Here is a 16,820-nt window from a genome sequence, read left to right as displayed (position 1 = left end):
AAAGTGGATTAAAATCAGTTTAGCCTCCCCGCTCTGGACTACTTCTGTCCTGTGCATGTATAGGAGGGTCAAACACTTAATTGCTTCTGTAGGCCAACCCCATTAAACCCACCAGGGGTTCCTTACGTTCCTCCATCTCCCCCACCCACAAGCTTCCTGTATGCTACCCTCCCTTCCCCTCTATTTCAGGGACTCCCTGCAACCCACACCTCATCCCCTTCCTCATGCCTGGGGCTTTGTGTCCCACATTCCCCCTTCCCCTATACCCTTCTCTGCCCTCTTCCCCTGATGCCAGGGGTTCTGTGTGTGCTGCCATTGCCCCCTTCTCCTTGTGTCCCCCCCGTTCACCCCTTCCAGGATCTCTCATTCTCCTTCCCACCCCCCATGTCAGAGGCTCCTTGTGCCTTCTCATTCCCTCTTTTCTGCCCTAGCAGGAGCTCTGTGTGCCCTCCCAGCCCTGCCTCCACCACATGCCAGTGGCTGTGACCCTCCTCACTCCCCACAACCCCCTATTCTTCCCCCTCAGGGCAGAGGTTCCATGTGCCTTCATTTCCCTCTTCCTACCACCTTTCTTATTTTCTTTTAGTCTGGGAGATAAGTCATTCAGGGTGTCAACTTTTAAACTATACTGGGAAAATGAGCAGAGGTGAGATGTGGGGTACTGTTATGCTGGGAGGTGTTAATGAGATCCTTGGGTCTTTGATCTATAGACAGTTACTCAGGTTGGTTGAACTTGTTGGGCCTGTTTACCAGTTGTCAGGGGCATCATGTGTCCCCCATTCTCCCTTTCTGTGCACTGCATGATACAGTGGTTCAGTGGGGGGAAAAGTGTATAATCATATAATTAAAGACTGTAGCACAGAGCATACACACAAGGGGGTCAAATTAAGTTTGCACAAGCAACTTTACTTATGGCATTTCCTAATTTTTTGAGTGCTTGACTTTGTAACCTGAATAATTTTCTGTTAATATCTGTGTGTGTGTGTGTATAGTTTTATAATAAAACTGGCTTGTCTCCAAATCATGTCAGTTTCACACTGCCTGCTGTCACCATATTCAAAGTGGAAGCAGCTGGTATGCTAAAATGAGCTATGGACTTTGGAATCCTTCAAGGTTAGGGACTGAGTGGGTAGAGTGAGAAATTTACACAGAATGGAATCTTTGTTGGCCTGTTGGATTCCTCCCACCATTTCTCCACTGTATTGTATAGAGCAAAATACAAAAAAAAACCACTCTGGGGTATGCTGCTATTCTGACAAGTGACTCTAAAAATGCCATAGTGGGGTTTTGTGGTTAATGTGTCTCTGATGTCTCTATCAAATGTGCCCAGTTCACAAGTAAAAAGATGCTTTCTCCCCCCCCCCCCCCGCCACCCCTTCATGACTGCCAGCTGCAAACACAGCATGGGATCTGAGAGTCAAGCTGAGCTCTGCTTTGTCACATATCACTAATAACTAAGTTCTGACTGCAGAATCTTTTAAAACTATTCTGTTAATGCTAGAGCCAGAATAAAATCTAGCTTCCTCTTCCATTTCTGGGTGGGCTCTGCATTGCTAACTGGAGTTTAAAAAAAAAAAAAAGCAAATGTATGCTAGTTATTTAAATGAGCAAATCTATGTTTAAATACACACAGGGACCAGGCCTTTTGAATAGGAAAGTGTGGTTTTTACTTACACTTCAGAGCAGAACCACATTTTAAGGTACTTCTTTAGTGATCTTAGGGACTACTTCCTGATTATGCAGACTTAAACAGCAAATAGCTCATGTATCACACTTTGAGACCCTGCAGTACTACTGGTACAGCAAATATAACACATGCCTTCTGATACAAGCAGAATAAACAAAGCTACCTCCAAATAAAGAAAACATGGCAGGACTGCAGAATGACTTGTGATTTCTCTATTTCTCTCCTATTTCTCTCAGAAATCAGTCACTTTGCCTGGTCTAACCTCCATCCATCTGAAGAGTACTCAACTAATGAACCAGACATTCCCCACATAATAAACAATGGAAATAAAGTTCCCTATCACACATTAGACTGGACAGAGCACTAGAGAATATACTGCAGAGAACAATCCTGTACTTAAACACCTGAGGACCGATTATATGGCCTACTGAATGGCAGAATTTAGAGATGGAAGAGATCTATTAGATTATCCAGTCCACTCCCACGTGCCAGTGTTCTGTCCATTCTAGTTTAAAAGCCTCAGGCATTGATTCGTTCAGTGATTCCCTTGGGAGATTATTCCATAGCCTAATACATCTAACCTAATAGCTGTATCAGTTATAGGAATCCTCTATTGCTGCTTTGATTCCATGGCATTTCAGCATTTTCTTATCTGGACTCAAGCTGTAAAATTTGGATCTGGATTTCAAACACTCCACCCCCAAATCTGAAGTTCTTTAGTATCTTGACTTGGGATTTTGGCTCAGCGCATTATAAAGGTAGGGATAATTTGGATCTTGATTTGAATATTGGCAATGGTGTCGGACCCTGAGTTTTAGTTTGGGCCTATTTTTCCTGACATTATATACAGGTCACAGAGTTTCTTCAAGTGATTGCACATATCCTTTCCAGTGTAGGTGTGTGCATGTCCCAAGCACAGTCCCAGGAAAATTTTCCCTGATGGTATCCATCATGTTGGCTCTGGCACCCTCTGGTCCTGCATGTGCATAGCACCAGTATAAAGAGGCTGGCTAACCCCACGGCCCCTCAGTTCCTACTTTCCAACCATGATAGTCACTGAAGCTGTTCTCCTTGCTCTTGCTTTCTCCATGGACTTTGTTTCTCTGTTATATGTATATAATTCCCAATATAGTGGTTGTACATAGTTGGTTAAGTCTTAGCAGTTAGTTTCTCCATTATTAGTGGAGTTTCAACCGTTCCCAGTACTGAGGATGTTCTTTGAGTAAGGAGAAACTATACTTTTCTGACAGTACACTGAACCTAGCTCACATATGTGCCCTGGTCTATGTAGTCAGAATCATAACTCCTTCCTGTGAATAAAATGAATTTGCTCCCAGGAAAAAATAGAGATCACGTGGTTAGCTCCCAAAACAGCTTGTGATTTAGTGTTGACTTGTGAAAAGTTGTTTACTCATATGTGATCAGAGCACTGTCACTTTTCCCATTGCAAAGACCCTAGTATTTCTTGCTCTTCCAACTGGTTCAGGAGGGCTTTGTTCCCTTCTTTCTACCAGCCCGTTGCTACTGGATCTCATGGCTCTCTTAACCCTCCATTCAGTAGCTGTCATTTTCTGTACCATAGCCATCAGCAAAGGCTTGGCCTACACTTAAAAGTTTTGCTGGCATACCTATGTCAGTGAGAGGTGTGATTTTTTTTTTTTTTAAAAACCCTTATAGCCATGCTGGTAAAAACCCTACTATAGATGCAGTTGTGGTATAACTGTGCTTACACCAATGTAGCTTATGCAGGTTTCCAGCATAAGCATTTTTATATTGCTGTAACAGCATTCATGCTAGAGAGTTTTGCTGCTTTAACTATATATAAATATATCCATAAAACCTTCCTATTATAGACAAGGCTTAAAACCCAATTTTTCAGAATATTTTTGGTATGATTAAAGGTGCTGTGAAATTCTGATACGAAATTCTGCTATGTTGTGCTGTAGATTCTATATTGTACATGGAATGTGGGAAAGCTCCCTCAAAAGACCATTAATAATTAAAAAAAAAACCCTGTCAAATATGCCACTTCTCAGAAGGCTGTTTCTCCAACCTTCTGTTTTAGTGGCTTAAGTTTTATTAGCAGCTAAATCTGTCTTCATAATGACAGAACTGCTTAAAGTTGATATTTCACATGCACATTTCAGGTCCCAGACACTCAGCAACTGCTGAACACCCAGAATAAATGATCCACAAATACACATCTTTGAGGCTGTATCTGTGGGATTCTAGACCATCTGTTGCTTAAAGGAAGCCAGTAGCCTGTTCTCTTCATGTTTCTCCCTTTCAAGAGCTACAAGGCTCTGAACTTCCTCTTCCCACTTCCCCTTTTAACTTTAAATCACTTGACAAGTTAATGGGCACCTCCTCATTGCCTGGAGCTATGGTGCTTTTAATGAAGTCCAAACAAATTAACTATTAAACAAGTTATGAATCAGCTCAGTGTGAATTGACTTGAATAAGCTAAGCATCAAAGCAAGTGGCTGTAAAATGAATCCTGAAGAGCTAATAATGTAATAACTTTTAAAGGCTTAAATGAGAGAATGAATTAAACAGGAGGGTGGGTGGGGGATGTTGTGTTGAATTCTGCTTATTTAAAAAAAACCCACATACTGTGGATATGTTGTGGTTGTGTTTTGACAGAAGAAAGCTGGTAATGAGAAGGATAGTACTGCATTCTATTTCTAATGCAGTTTATTCCAAAAGTGACAGTGTACAAATGGCCAAGCCTGGCAGATCTGTTCCCTGTGCATACTAAGTCATATCTGCTTCATTCATTGACAGAAATAACTTTTTTACTGCTTTATAGTCTCATATGCCCTAATGAGCCAGCGCCACCTTGGGAGACTGAGCTGGAGTCTTCTTTCTTGAGCATCAGCATTATACTAAGTTCAAATCTGATTCACCTGTGCAAACCCATGGACGGCAATGTGTTTACCCAGCTGTGAATGAGGGCTTAATTTGGCCTGCAGGATCTTTACTACTGCTGCTAATATGTGAGAGAGTTGAGTTGGGTTCTTTCTGATACCTTACAGAGTTAGAAAACAGCATTTTTATTTTTTTCTGAGCATGTTTGGTAACACAAGATACAATCAACATGCAAAAAAAGCCTGTTATGACATTTTTAGCCACTTTTCAGTCAAGAACCACTGTGACAGGTTCCCTCACCTTGAACTGGGGTACCACTGAGCTCTCTGACCCACCAGCCTGGGTTCCCTTTCACACTGTGCTGCTGTGACAAGCTGCAAAGGCCTCCAGCCTGCACTTTCATGAGCATTCATACAGGTAGGGACACACCCATCTGCAGTTACACACAGGATCTCGAACCACCAGCTTCTCAGGTTGGACCCTACAGCAGAACCAGCCTGTCCTGGGCAAATCTGGTCAGTATATGGGTTTAATACACGGTCCACCTCTCTCTCAATCTAAAGAAAACAATGCACACTTGTGGTAACGAAACTGAGATTTTCCCCAAGCACTCCAGTCAAAGCTTACTAGTTTAGATAAAGCAAAAAGCTTATTAACTAGAAAAGGTAGATTTCAAATGATAGCAAACAGATCAAAGCAGATTATGTAGCAAATAAAGAAAAATGTAACCTAAGCGTAATATACGCGATAGGTAGGGTGCGAATCTGCTATTCATATCCAAACTGATGGTACAGGCAGACTTGTAGATTTTTAAGGCACAAGCTACACTTGTTTTGCAGCTTCGAATCCCCAGATGTTTCATACACAGGCTAGAAATCCCTTTAGCCTGTGTCCAACACTTCACCCAGGTCAGTCTTTGTTCTTCAGATCGTTCTAGGAGTTGTCTTGTGTGGGGACTGAAGAACCACAGATGTCACTCCATGCCTTATATAGCATTAGCATATGGCAGGAACCCTTTGTTTCAAAACTTGGTTCCTACACCAGTTTGTGTAAAAATACTGACATCCCAAGATGGAGTCAGAATCATGTGGCCTGGTCACATGTCCTTGTAGAATCATAGCAGCCATTACTCACAGGCTGTCTGGAGTGTTCTCAGGAAGGCTCCCCAGGTGGGAGATAAGCTTCTCCTAAGGCCTACTGTTTTTCCAAATGGCGAACGGGCCCTTCCCAATGAGCTGTCTAGACTGAAAGCATCTTGTCTAGTGGGGGTTACACTGATGTAACTACATCTGAAGTACAGATACACAGTATCTATAACTTCAGGCACAAGAAGCATAATTGTATACAAATAGGATATTCATATTCAGCAAATCATAACTTTTCCAATGACACCTCACATGACTTATCTTGCATAAAATACATCATAATTATGATTAATCCTATCATAATATCACTGAGGAATATGGGGTGCAGTGTCATAACCAGACTTAAGGTTAACTCAAAACCTGTAATGACTTTCCATCCTGACTTTGGGCCTCCATCTTTTCTCTTGTCTTGGCTCCTACTAGTGTTCTCAAGCAGCTTGTGTTATTAAACACTTTGTGTCCTCCTTATTAATGCAGGAAGAGATTATATTTAACACTTGATTATTTTATTGTAAACATTACATAACTGTAAAACAGTAGCAACCAGAGACTGGTGTTGGTTGTATCCTCTGGGCTCTCTTCTGTCCTAAGCTCTGTCTTCCAAAATGGAGGCATGGCCTTGGTCTCTGCAGCAACACCTCACATATGTACATAACGATAAGTCTTGCCAATCCCAAGCATTCAAAAATCATGAGATTTTTAAAATAAGTTTGGTACTCTTTTTATTTGTCGTCTTGTTTATAAACCCCTAAATGCATGTTTCCCAGATTTTTTTCCACAGCCACGAGGGCTAGAAACACTTTTTTAAAATGAAAATGAGATTCTCACAACTCCAGCATCTGGGGCCTTAAGAAAAATATCCGATATCCCAAAATCAGAGATCACAGCTTGTGATAAAATTGTGGGAGTTGGCAATACAGCAACAGCATCTGCTCAACACAGGTATTGCATGTACTAACTCCTGCTTCTTTCAATTGCCTGAAGCTACAACAGCTTCCTTCTGCAGACATGGACTGCCCTGCTTATTAGTGCTGCAAAATTAGAAGACATAAAATGGACCTGGAGGTTTGTGTGTGTGTGTGAATCACTGGATCAGTTCAGTAGATGCACTGTGTAATTCAGGATGAGAACACCAGTTTGCATAAGCTCAAAAGACTTTGTCCCAAATTTAATTCAAACTTGAACGGTTTTTAAGCTTGAAAAAGTTGTTAGCTTTTTGTCCCTGTAATGGGGTGGCACCTGCCTCTCGTGTGCCCTTTTTCCTGGCCAACCGTGCCTGCAAACAGTTCTTTTCATGCAGCAGGGGGTGCACCTATCTCTCACAGAAGGTCCCCTTTCTCTCGATTAGGTGTGAACCTGCTTTTATTTTTTTGGTCTTACATCAGGGTGGCACTTGCCTCTTATAAGCACCCCAGCCCGCTGGTTCTCTTAGCTGGTCTTTGGCCCCTCAGCCCTCCAGCCAAGCCATACACGCTGTCCCCCCTTCCAGGGTATCCAGCCCACATTCTTTCTCAGCCCTGGTATGGGCCCATAGCTCTCAGGCTTTTTCCCCAAGTCACTGCCTTCTTCAACCACCCAGCTGGGGCTCATCTCAGTACCCTCCACTGGTGTCCTTTTCAGCAGCCCTCCCTTGGCTCAGTCTGCAACCATACCAGCAGGGCCCATCTCAGTACCCTTGCCTGGTCTGGCCAGGTCCTAGGCTTAGTCCCCTGAGCTCACCCCGCCCACATTGACCACTTCATTGTCCTGCTACTATTCTATGTATCCAGCCAGCCAGGCATCTGGTCTTTAGTAGCCTTCCCTGGGCTCAGTTCTGCCTGGTGAGCTCTCTGTAGTGAGATGTCTATGTCCTGTTGCTCATCTGGCCAGCTAGGCACCCAGTCCTCCCTCATCAAGCTCCATACAGCAACTGAACTTGTATGCTCTGCTGCTTGTCTCCTAGAGGGCCCTTCTGATCTGGAGGGATTATGTCACAAGGGCAAGCCAAACAGGAGAGCTTGCATTGCTGAAGCCTATACTGCAACTGTTCTGTGGCTAAATGTTGCCTAAATACCATGTGAAGAGTGCATTAGAAATTGGATTGATAGATTCGATCAGATAATTGGAAGTTTCTCAATTTGGTAACCATTACCTGTACCGTATTCACTAAAGAAATTAAAAGACATTTTAGTTATAAAAAGATTGAAAATAGGCCCAGAAAGAAAATTAGTGGAAGGAGCTCATTAGGTCTCAGTGGATCACTTTGCACCAGCATGCTGATCCTGAGCTGATGTTCGACTGGGAATCTGGGTAGGTTTAGAGCTGCTTGGTTGGGGATGAGCAGTTCTCTGGTGTTCTAGTCCCCGATGGGAAGGAAAGGGGAGCCTTCACAAAAGCACATTTCACACAAACTGCAGCCCGCAGCACTTCAGGAGGGAGTGAATGACAGCTGAACATTCCATGCCCATGTTGAGTAGCATATTTTCTAATTACCACCTTGCTCCTCCCACCTCTCCACAATACTATCTCTTGGATTCTGTCCCTTTGAGTTTTGCATTTCTGTCTCTCTCAGTTAGGTCACGGTTCAGTGCAGGTTGTCACTTTGGGTTACATTTGATTGCGCTGTCTGGAATGGGATCCAACATAATGTAACATGACATGGTTATAATGGAATTTAACCTGTCAGAATTCTTCCAGCAAACCTTTCACATTGTGTCATCTGCCTACTATGGAGTTGGGTGGTGAGTGCCTGATGTGAAAGTCTACTGCATCAAGGAGGAATAGAATAGAGAACAAGATGCCCCTTGCTGAATCCATTCTCTTCTGAATGCTTGGGCACATTGCTTCTAGCTTCACTGTCACTTTATGAGGGGGCAGACGCTCTTTCACACATTCAAACCCATACACTGCAATTTTACTTTATATGAAACAAGAATGTCAGTTTTCTTCTTTTAAAAAATTCATTAATATTATAGTGCCTTTCATGCAAGGATCTCAAGGTGATTTACAAACATTAATTAAGCCCCTCAGCTGCCCCATGAAGCAAGCATTTTTATCTTCACTTTACAGGTAAATGAACTAGAGTACAGGGAGACTATGGCCTACATTATCAAAGTGCACATTCATTGTGGGGTTTCTCACTTTTTGGGTGCTCAATCTAATAAACTAGAGCTGGATTTTCAAAGATACTGAGCACCCACAATTCCAATTCACTTGAGGGGGAACTGCAGGTGTGCAGTGTCTCTGAAAATCAGATCCTCAGTGTCTAAAAGTTGCTCATCAGAAACAGAAGAACCCATGATTACTGGACCAATATTTTCAAAAGTACCCAAGCAACTTGCTCAAGGCCACACACTGAAGCAGAGCCAACCATGGAACCCAGGAGTCCTGGCTCTAATCTTGTGCAGTTATAGCTGGACCATGTTTTCACAGTTGATGTGGTCAGATATGCTGTGCAAGTTTTCCCTGCACAGGTGGAAATGCATCTTAATTCTGACTTTCTGATCCTTTTTTACTGGAGCTTTATGCCTTTCCTAAGCAAAGACCGGGTGGGTTGGTGGTTTGTGTGATGTAGACAGACCAGTATGAAATCAGCAAGGGTCTGATTGTCCTCTCACAGTAGTTTTACAGCTCTAACAGAGATGATTCACACCACTGTGAGAGACGAATCAGGCCCTATATTCATATATAGAAGGCAAAATTGTGGCCTGTTATGCAGAAAGTCAGATTAGATTATTATAATGGTCCCTTCTAGCTGTAAAAATCTATTAATTTAGCTGGAACCTAAGATGGATCTGAATCCACGTTTTCAGGGATGGAAAGCCTAAGGCTTGGGCTACACTAGCAACTTATGTTGGTATTGTGACATTACACTCCATATTCCTTATGGAAATATGCTTATGGTATGGATATGGCATAACAGATATACTTTATGCAAGATGGCTCGTGTAAGATATCATTGGAAAGGTTGTGATTTACTGAATGTGACTATCTAATTTGTATGCCTGTATCATTTCTGTATCTGAAGTTAGAAATATTGACCATGTATCTGTATTTCAAATGTGTTACTTTGGGTGACACCCACAACTAGCCCTTCAGGTACAACAATGAAAAAGCTAGACAGGGCTGATGGTCCATCAGCAAAGACAATGGACTGTGAAAGAGCTTAGTCTTCCTGTGGACACTCCAGACAGCCTGCGAGTAATAGCTGCTGAGACATGTGACTGAGCCACCTGGTACTGGACCCGCCCCCTTCCCCCATTGGAATGCCAGTGTTTTTCCACTGGAAGACAAAGGGTTCCCGCTATACACAAAAGCTATATGAGGCAGGGTAGTGACATCATCTTGTGTCTCCTCTGCCTCCCCACCCAAAGAGACATTGAAAAACACCTGGAAAGAAGAACTGAACTGAGGGGAGAAGACTTGAACCCAGGCTGGAAGAGCATCTAGCTTGTTAGTAATAATACCAGAAGTTTCAAGCTGCAGGCCGCCTTTAAGACTCTCTGTAATCTGCCTGTGACAATATTTAGGGTGAGAAATTACTATTTGTAGCCAATTTCTTTAGTGAATCAAGCTTAGTTTGCGTGTTTTGTTTTATTTGCTTAATAATCTGCTTTGTTCCGTTTGCTATCCCTTATATTCATTTAATCTGCCTTTTATAATTAATAAATTTGTTTTGTTTATTGCTAAACCCAGTTTGTGCAATTTCTAAATGGGAGGGGGAAGAAGTTATGCATCTCTCTCTTCACATTGAGGAAGAGGGCGAATTTTTATGCATTTGCACCGTGTAGATTTTGGTATACAGCGCAAGACAGTATACGGATTTACCTCCCAAAAGGGATGTGCATGTGAGTGCTGGGTGAGTCCTCTCACACAGAACTGACTTCAGTCTGTGTCTGCAGTGGGGTGTGGCCCTACATATGTGCATGCATGTGCTGCCAAGTGGCCGGAGAGCCTAATTCAGCAAAACAGAGAGAGGGAATCCAGACTGTTGGAGCAGGAGAGGCTCAGTGAAACCCCAGTACATCAGGTGGCATCCCAGACGGGGATCCAACCCGTCACAAGTATAACTACATTACTCAGGGGTGGGGAAAATCCACACCCCTGAGTGACGCTCTTACACTGGCCTAACTTCTGGTGTAGACAGCTCTATGTTGACGGGTGGGCTTCTTCCGTTGACATAGCTACTGCCTCTCGGGGAAGTGGCTTACCTACGCCAAGAGGAGAAACCTTCCTGTCAGCATCTTCACTGAAGTGCTACAGCAGCACCAGTGCAGCTGTGTCATTGCAGCCTTTTAAGTGTACACAAGCCCTAATTCATGAGGCATTTGCACTATCTATCCCATCCACCAGCCCTAGTCAGGCTAGTCTTGCTAGTGGAATTCTGGGCAGCTGGCTAGGGATACTGTCTCCTCGTCAATGAAATTATTTTGCCAATAGAGCAGATGTATGATAGTTTGGATACTTGGGGTCCAGTTATGGCAAAGCAGATAACCCAGATTTAACTCTACACACTATGTGCAAAGCCTGATTCTGCTGTCACTGAAATCTGCGGTAAGACTGGTGCAGGTTTGGGCCCAAAGAGATAAAAGCGGCAGCTCGTGCCCAGTATTTGTAATCAATGACCTCTTTGCTATGCAACAGCTCGACCGACAAAAGAAAGCACATGTTGAGGCAGCACCCTTGCAGCCTGCAGAATGTAATGACACTCCAGTAAAAAAATCGTAGCTTGGTAATGTTTCATTAGCCGGTCAGTCGTAATGAGCATCCTCCTTTGAGAGCTATGCCCTGAAATGCTCTGGCTGCCCTCAAAGAGTTTGGCTAAACAAGCTGCTATAGAGATGAGGGGACCCCGTGTTCTACAGACTGAAAGTAATAGTAAATTTACATTATTGACATTACTGCAGGATTGTGGCAACAAATTAACGAGCAGCAGAAATGCAATTCATGGGCACAGAACCCCTCTTTTGTTCTCTCCACATGATGCCAATCACTGCATAAGTTAATGATACCTTCAGTGAAACACGGTGTTATTAGGAAATCAAGGTTTCGTTTGTGCCATGTGTGTTCCTAAACTACTGTTTTTTCAATGTGACCATAGGGGGATGACTCAAATCACTGTGCTGCCAACACCTCTGTTTCCTATATAATTTGTTGTTGCATTAAGTTATAACAAGTTATTTTAACAAGTACTGAGGCAGCCATATTAAGTATGAGCACTACAGAGCTTTCACTATAGTGTCTTCTAACAAGACACATCTGTTATTTATCTTGTACAGTTTAACATGGGCTTCGTGATAAACTATTCAGATAATGCTGGACTTGCCAACAAATAGGATCTTGTATACTACAGAGATCAGGCCCAGTTCAAGCACTGTGATTTTAACACTTAGAGTTAAGCCAGCTTCCAGCTACTACCTGAATTCCATATCCTACTGGATGCTCTGCACTCCTGAAAAGAAGCTGTTTCCCCTCATTGCCCAAGAGAAAAGGGGAAATGGCTTCTCGCCACTCTGACAAGTCATCCAGATGGGGATCTCACTTTCTCCCAGCTGCAATATTCAACCCTTAACAAAGCAGCTTGGTAAAGCATGCATTGAAAATGGTGCTGTTGACTCGTGTTCTAGTCATGGAATTCTTTTCTCCGATCCATGCTTCAGAACTTCTACTAATGCAGGAAGCATGGGCTGAGTTTGAGAGTGCTTTTTTGAACAGCAAGGGGCAGCCCTCATCCAAGAAATGGGAGATTTGCACAGAATTTAAGAAATCCAAGGATTACCACTCATCCCTACCTCCCGTGTGTGACGTTATTGACATGAACTGGGACCGTATAGATCATTGTTGCAACTAAAGTCCTATAGTGGCACCAAATCTTGTATAAAGGGGGTCAAATAAGGTGTCTAAGGCAAAGTTATTGTTTGCTGGTTATGATTATGCTATCTGTATATGTGTATAATTTTTGTAGTTAAAGTTATGAATATTGGCTCTATGCTGTCTGTATTTCAAATCTGGGCAACACCCCAGAAAAATTGGTGTCAGCTCTGCCTAGCCTGCTTGATTGCCCATTAAGGACCATCAGTTATACAACTGACCCATTGAAAAGGCAGATACACCTTTTGTCTCAGCAAGGTATGCAGGGACATGCCTATGGACAGAACTCTGAGGTTTTTCCATGCCATGGGATGGACAGCTTGTCTTTGGGACAAAGAAAGCAGAGACCACATGGCAAGAGACTATAAAAAGCTGCTGCAGCTCCTCCATCTGGTCTTCAATCCTGCTTCTTACCTCTGGAGGAACCTTGCTACAAACGGAAGTTCTGAACAAAGGACTGATGACCCATCCCAGCTGTGGATGTACTCCAGAGACTTGATTTAAACCTGCAGTTTATTCCATCACTGCTACAAGCCTGAACTAAGAACTTTGCCATTACTGTATGTAATTGATTCCATTTAACCAACTGTAACTGTCATCTATATCTTTTCCTTTTAATGAATAAACCTTTAGACTCTAGATTCTAAAGGATTGGCAAAAGTGTGATTTGTGGGTAAGATCTGATTTGTATATTGACCTGGGTCTGGGGCTTTGTCCTTTTTTGATCGAGAGAACCTTTTTTCTTTTACTGGGGTATTGGTTTTCATAACCATCTTCCCCATTATGAGTGGCACTGGTGGTGATACTGGGAAACTGGAGCGTCTAAGGCAATTGCTTGTGTGACTGACTTGTGGTTAGCCAGTGGGGTAAAACCAAAGTCTTCTCTGTCTGGCTGGTTTGGTTTGCCTTGGCGTGCATAGAAACCCCAGCCTTGGGCTGTAACTTCCCTGCTTTAAGCAATTTGTCCTGAATTAGCACTCTCAGTTGGGTCCCTGTCATAAATATAAAGGGAAGGGTAAACACCTTTAAAATCCCTCCTGGCCAGAGGAAAAATACTTTCACCTGTAAAGGGTTAAGAAGCTAGGATAACCTCGCTGGCACCTGAGCAAAATGACCAATGAGGAGACAAGATACTTTCAAAAGCTGGGGGGAAGGGAAAAACAAAGGGTCTGTCTGTGTGATGCTTTTGCCGGGGACAGAACAGGAATGGAGCCTTAGAATTTAGTAAGTAATCTAGCTAGATATGCGTTAGATTATGATTTCTTTAAATGGCTGAGAAAATAAGCTGTGCTGAATAGAATGGATATTCCTGTCTGTGTGTCTTTTTGTAACTTAAGATTTTGCCTAGAGGGATTCTCTATGTTTTGAATCTAATTACCCTCTAAGGTATTTACCATCCTGATTTTACAGAGGTGATTCTTTTTATTGTTACTTCTATTAAAATTCTTCTTTTCAAGAACTGAATGCTTTTTATATTGTTCTTAAGAGCCATGGGTTTGGGTCTGTGGTCACCTATGCAAATTGGTGAGGATTTTTACCAAACCTTCCCCAGGAAGTGGGGTGCAAGGGTTGGGAGGATTTTGGGGGGAAAGACGTTTCCAAACGGGCTCTTTCCTAATAAAATAAACCCGGATAAAACGTTTAGTGGTGGCAGTGGAAGTCCAAGGGTAAAACAGTTTGTACCTTGGGGAAGTTTTAACCTAAGCTGGTAAAAGTAAACTTAGGAGGTTTTCATGCAGATTCCCACATCTGTACCCTAGAGTTCAGAGTGGGGAAGGAACCTTGACAGTCCCGCCAGACCCAGCATCATTACACCATGTTTCTGTTGTACATATTAGAGTCTTATCCTCATTTCACAGGCACAGGAATACAAAATGAGTCTTTAGGCAGTGAGATTGTCTGACATGAGCACTATGTCCAGTTTTTTTTTTCAGCAAGGGTCTCACTCCTGAATTGTTGGCCTTGCTGGTCAGTTTGGTAAAATCCAAGAACTGTAAGAATCGTATCAACCAGGTGTTTATGAGCTTCTTTCTAAGGCAAGGTTTTCCAAAAATGTGAAGCCTCAGGAGTACAGAGACATTCCTACAAGTTCTCTCTCCCCTGCAAAGTCTGAGATGGATATAACACAGACTGATTCCTAAAATAACATTGTCAGAATAACATACCTGGACTGGGCCCCCAAGCCAAATATCCCAGAGCTTTGGGCAAGTTTGGATCCGGATCCAGAATAAGAGTCTTGGGCCTATTTCTTTGTTATAGCTTCCTCTCCAGAAATCATCGGGGTGGCTGCAGGAGTGGCTAGAAATCAAAGCCCAAAACAACACTTAAGTTTTTACTCACCCTCACCCCCTGAGAAAAGCACAGAAGAATGAAGATGAGGGCTGACCTTTTATTTACCCAGTGATTCCTTTTATTCCATGACCTGCCAGAGACCTGATCCAAGCAGAGAAAACCAGACACCTTTAAGATTCCCCATACACACTTCTTTAAACACAGGAAAAAAACAGCCCTTTCATGTCTGATTTTCCTGGGAGAGGTGGGAAATGGGGAGAGGTGATTTTGTGTTCCTAAATCTGAACTTCATCAGGTAGAGAGAGAAACAGAAGGAAAAGGTTTACTGATTTGGAATATGGACCAAAGTTCAGTGAATCACAGTCCAAAAGACACAGAGAAAGGGAAAGTTAGAAAAGAGAACCCTGTGTTACCTTACAGCCAGGGTCCTCACCACTGACTCTGCAGTTTTATGGTTGTGTTGTTGCTATTAGATCTCTCTGTCCCACATACTGCAGAGCTAAAGCTTAGTTAGGGCCTGATCCTGAGAGTTGCTAAGCATCCATAATCCTCACTTTAGCTAACAGGAGTTTTAGGTGCCCAGCAACTCTCAGGATCAGGCCCATAGCTCAACAGAGTCTTCAGGTTTACATCAGTATAAATATCCTATTGTTTTGGGGGCAGGAATGCTACTTACTTCTACCCCTTGGCTACAGTCTTTGTTGCACTCCCTGCAATGAGATGAGCAAGAACAGACTCTCAGATACCATGATGGTGGGCATAGTTAAGAACCACAGATAAATGGGTCTAGATAGATTGGACAAGTCCTAGTGGCAATTCAGGGGCTCCTGTTTTCTGTAAGCCATGCTGCTAGTGTACACAGCAGTGTGCAATGCATACATGCAGTACAGGTTTCCCTGAGGGGATGGAACAGAAATGTCACCACTTTAGACCTAACTTCATCGCTCTGTTATACAGTGGGGAACAAAAGGTTTCAGAGGAAGGAGTGCAGTTCCCTGAGTTGCTTTAGGTGTTAGTGATTGCAGAACACAACACACAAACACCCCAGGGGTTTGGTTCAAATCCTTTCAAGTTTACTTTCAAGCACTTTTGTGTGTGAGGAACTAGCCTGCTATCCCAGAGTATCAGTTTCTTTGTACACTTTATACTTTAGCCTGTTTACTCATGCAGCATAACTGGGAGCTCAGCCTGTTAGCTTCATATATCAAGTGTGTTGTTGATCCATTTGCTTTGATCTGAAATGGATGTGAGCTGTCCTCTGGCTCTTCCCATTTCGGTGGAGCACTTTGTGGTCACACCAAAAAAGGGAGCAGTGAATGATTTCCTTTCATGCAAGGGTGAGGGAGCCGGTGGCTGAGCCCCTTTGCTGGATTAGTCAGGAGTGAACAAGCTCTGCCTGCTGGTGTGTGAGTAGAAAAGGCATTTCCTGGTGTCTTATGGACAGACTTGGGGGGAGGGAAATCCTAAATCCCGGGAGGGTGCAGGGTCTTTAGCAGGCCCAGGCTTTTTCCAGGGCAAATAATCTTTTGTAGGGGCAGATTATGCTATTGAGGTACACCTACATTGGTAGTGGGAGGGGAACTTAGTGAAGCAATCCATGAGATGAAGAGAATGATGGAGGAGAAGAGGCAGGTGGCTTCCTGTGCAGCTGCACAGGCAGCAGGGAAAGAGCCCTCCATTTGCTGAGAATTCCCACTGTTACTGTCTCCTCCCATTGCCAGCTCTGCCGCTGCTTCCCCTCCTTTGGGCATCAGAATCCTCCACCTCATAGGGACATCAGTTTTCTTTCATCTATGTAAAACATCTTAAATCACAGCAGATTCTGAAAGGTCACAGTTGTCTCTTGGTCATTGCGCCTGTCATCTCCGTAGCCCTTACAGACAGACCTAAGGGTTCTCTTACCTCCTCTTAATTCTGCTCTTTCCTGGCTCCTGGGAAAGGCATCAAATGTATCCTGCTTTCTCACAGATGGCTGCAGA

General features: G+C 43.2%; 1 protein-coding gene across 5 annotated transcripts in view; it reads left to right on the top strand.

Moving 5' to 3' along the window:
• The window catches only part of C9H8orf48 (chromosome 9 C8orf48 homolog), a 230,925-nt gene that overhangs the window by 70,736 nt on the left and 143,369 nt on the right, over nt 1-16,820 (top strand). For 2 of the 5 annotated variants that reach the window (XR_012160959.2, XR_012160956.2), the window contains exon 9: nt 11,958-13,944. The exons of 2 other annotated variants lie outside the window; for them this stretch is intronic. The gene's annotated coding sequence lies outside the window, so the exon portion shown is untranslated. Of the gene's footprint in view, nt 1-1,923; nt 3,560-11,957; nt 13,945-16,820 lie in introns of those variants that run through there. One more of the 5 variants, XR_012160958.2, reaches the window with a different exon arrangement.

The sequence above is a fragment of the Lepidochelys kempii genome, chromosome 9 (genome assembly GCF_965140285.1).
Source record: "Lepidochelys kempii isolate rLepKem1 chromosome 9, rLepKem1.hap1, whole genome shotgun sequence".
In the NCBI taxonomy this organism is placed as follows: domain Eukaryota; kingdom Metazoa; phylum Chordata; order Testudines; family Cheloniidae; genus Lepidochelys; species Lepidochelys kempii.
The sequence above is the reverse complement of the archived record's forward strand: the minus strand, read 5'-3'. Positions and strand labels throughout refer to the sequence as shown.